Genomic DNA, 3,899 nt, shown 5'->3' with positions numbered 1-3,899 from the left:
CCTATAAAAGAGCTCACAAACAGAGGGTACTCAGAGCAACTGAGAGTGACATTTTGAAGAGGAGCTGTAGCTAAGAGAAGACAAAACACCCCAAGAGCAACATTTTGGAGAACACCATTTAGAAACACAACCTGGGAGCAAGTGGGTGCCAGCCAACTGCCTTCCAAGCCAGCAGAGGTTTTCTGGATGCCAATGGCCTCTCTCCAGTGAAGGTACCCTATTGTTGATGCCTTACCTTGGACACTTTAAGCCATAAGACTGTAACTGTGTAACCAAATAAACTCCTTTATAAAAGCCAGTCCATTTCTGGTGTTTTGCATAATGGCAGCATTAGTGAACCAGAACACCCAGACTTTACAATGTCCCAGAATTTGTCTCGAAATGGAGGGAAACTTTTTTGAAACACATGAAGCTTTATGAAAGGTCTTTGACAGGCTGCCCTGGGAGCTCAATTCAAAAATAAAGGTTGATGTACTAAAACAAAGATATTTCAGTGCAGCTCCAAAAATCTTATAAAACAGCCATTTGGAAAGATAATGCTGGATCAGAAGAATTTTTATTCCTTGTGTATCTCATCTCAGTTGTCATAATTGTCTCTGTAATTCCATCCAGAGTAGCAGTCATAACCACTCTGGCTTCTGTCACTGTAGTCTCTGGACCTTTCATATCCATATCCATATCTATATCCTTCAGGCTGCTCCCATATCCCTGGTCCCCAGCACCTCTACAGTAGCTGCTACCACATCCATGACCCCCAAAGTCACCCCCTTTGCTTCCTGGGCTGACTTGCCTGCATTTTCCACATGGATCTGGCACCATCCAGGGGCTCTCCATTCATAGCTTGTATGGCATCTGAGGCATGCCCCAGATTGGTGAAAGTGATGAAGCCAAAACCCCATGATTGTTGATTCTCCTGTTCCTTTACAACAACCACTTCAGAGATGGGCCCAAAGCCGCTGAACTGGTCTTCCAATGCCTGCTCATCAGTGTCAAAGTTGAACCCTCCCACGAAGAGTTTCCCTTCTTCAGACAACATGGCAGGGAATTTGAGTCCAGCAGAAGGGTAAGAAAAAGAGTGGGAGAAAAAGTGGAGGTGGGAGGAAAAGAAAAAAAGGGAAGTTGAAGGAATGGGAAAGGAGAATGAAGAGAGGAAAGGGGGATAGGATGGTGAAAGGAAAAGAGGAACAAAATAAGGAGTAACTAAGGAGAGACAACAGAAGGCCAACAAGTTGGGAATCAGCATGGCTCAATCAGTGAGGTCACCATTTGGGGACCACTATGGGGCATGCCCACAATGCTGAGTCCTTTTTATAAGTCCTTCAGTCATCTGGACTAAAACCCACCCTCATTCAGATGGCCACTCCTTAAACATAAAATCTTTAAGAGGTCCTATTTACAATGGTTTACCACCGCAGAAATGGGAATTAAGATTGGGAACATGTGTTTATTGGGTTCATAATTCAATCTACTATAGGTCCCATGCTTGGTTTAATACTCTGGTGCTGCTGTCTTGAAATTCTTAATAATTTTTAAACAAAGGGCCCAAAATTTTCATTTTATACTGGGCCTCACAAATCATATAGCCAGTTCTAATTGCACATTTTTAGGGAAGGAGTAACCAATAAAGGTGAGGGCAGTCAGAGAAATTTGCACAGAAGAGGTAACTCATAGCCATGATTACTGCAAACTCTCTTTTCATGACTATTAGAAATATAACTCTGGTCTAGATGTAAATACAGTGTAAAAAGGTTTTCATCAATTTATCATTGAGGCTCACAGTGAAATTTGGGGGTCTTAGAATCTTCTTAACAGAATCTTTCTAAGTGTATTTCATCCAAATAAGGGAGTAAGTGGTGCATGTGTGTTTGTGTGTGTATGTGTGTTTTGAAGAATGGTGAAGCCGAATCATGTTAATTCCCTTCATAAAGTACCTAATTAATCTGCTTCTATAGTTTTCTGAGAAGTAGTAATTTGCTGTGGTAGTTAATGGAAACATGAGCTTGAGAATAGGGAAGGACAGGGCTTGAATCCTTTTTTTATCACTTAAAATGATGTGAATTGGTCTTATATATATTTTAAATTTAATTATTAGAGAAGTTGTAGGCTTACAGAAATAATCATGCATAAAATGCATGAAATACAGAGTGTCCATACAACACTCTATTATAAACACTTTGCTTCAGTGTGGTACAATTGTTATAATTCATGAAAGAACATTTTTATAATTGTGCTATTAACTGTAGTCCATTGTTTACAATAGAGTCACTGTGTATACAATCTTGTGGGTTTTTTTTTTTTATTTTTATTCTAGTAACATATATATCATATTTTTGAGACTAAATTTTGTTATCTATAGCATGTGAATAGTTAACCTAACTTCTTAGGATTGTTCTGAGGATTAAATGAGATAGTATATGAGAAGTTTCTCCCACTCCATTTTTATTGAGTTGTTTGTCTTCTTATTGAATTGTAGGAATTATTGGGTATTCTGGATATAGAAAACTAATCCCAAAGCAATCAGAAGGAAAGAAGTAACACAAATTAGAGTAGCAATAAATGAAATTGAGAACACAAAAACAATAGAGAGAATCAACAAAAAATGGTTCTTTGAGAAGAGCAATAAAATTGACAAATCCTAAACTAGACAAAGAAATAAAGAGACAAGATGCAAGTAAACAAAACTAGTAATGGGGATGGAGGCATTACTATTGATCCCACTGAAATAAAAAAGATCATAAGAGATACTATGAACAAGTGTATGCCAACAAATTAGGTGACTTAGATAAATGGAAAATTTCCCAGAAACACACAAGCAACCCACATTGACTCTAAAAGAAATAGAAGCCCTCAACAAACCAATCACAAGAGATTGAACTAGTCATCATAAACCTCCCAAAAAAGAAAGCCCAGGAGCAGATGACTTCAGAGTTGAATTTTATCAATCAATACAAGAATTAATACCAATCCTGATCAAGCTCTTCCAAAAAATTGAAGAGAAGGAGATGCTAACTCATTCTATGAAGCCAACATCATCCTAATACCAAAAGCCAGAGAAAGATACTATGAGAAAAGAAAATTAGAGACCAATCTCTCTAATGAATATAGATGCAAAAATCTTCAACATAATACTTGAAAATCAAATCCAGCTTCACAATAAAGGAATTATACAACATGATCAAGTAGGTTTTATCCCAGTATGCCAGGGTAGTTAATACAAGAAAATCAATTAATGTAATACACCACATAAACAAACCAAAGGGGAAAAACTGCATTATCATCTCAATTGATGAAGAAAAGGCATTTGACAAAATCCAGCTTCTTTCTTAATAAAAACACACTTCAAAAGTGTGTTGGTTTGAAGCTGTTATGTACCCCAAAAAAGGTCATGTTCTTTTCATCCATTCCTGTGGGTGCAGTCATATCATAGGTAGGAAATTTAGATTAGGTTATTTCAATTGAGATGTGACCCACCACATTCAAGGTGAGTCTCAATCACCTTTCTGGAGTCCTTTAAAAGAGGATAAAGGGCACACAGGAAAAAAACCAGAGAGCTCAGAGAAGCTGAGAGGAAGCCACTGAAGCCAGAAGCTAGAAGCAATGAAACCGGGAGAGAAAGACCAGCAGATGTGACCATGTGCCTTCCCATGTGATAGAGGTGTCCTGGATAAAATTGGAGGACTCACACTTCCTGAATTTAAAGCATATTACAAAGCTACAATGGTCAAAACAGCATGCTATTGGCATAAAGATAGGCATACTGATCAATGGAATTGAATTGATAGTTCAGAAACTTACCCTCACATCTGTGGTCAATTAATTTTTGACAGGGCTGCCAAATCCTGTCAACTAGGACAAGACAGTCTTTTCAACAAATGGTGCTGGGAGAACTGGCTATCCAT

The 3,899-nt window shown here is 38.0% G+C and overlaps 1 pseudogene; it reads right to left on the bottom strand.

Annotated features, from left to right (window-relative positions):
• Positions 1–577: 577 nt before the first annotated feature.
• Positions 578–1,036, bottom strand: LOC119528560 (annotated as a pseudogene).
• Between the last annotated feature and the right edge of the window lie 2,863 nt (positions 1,037–3,899).

This window comes from Choloepus didactylus, chromosome 3 (assembly GCF_015220235.1).
Source record: "Choloepus didactylus isolate mChoDid1 chromosome 3, mChoDid1.pri, whole genome shotgun sequence".
NCBI lineage: Eukaryota > Metazoa > Chordata > Mammalia > Pilosa > Megalonychidae > Choloepus > Choloepus didactylus.
This window is presented reverse-complemented; position numbering and strand designations above follow the sequence as displayed.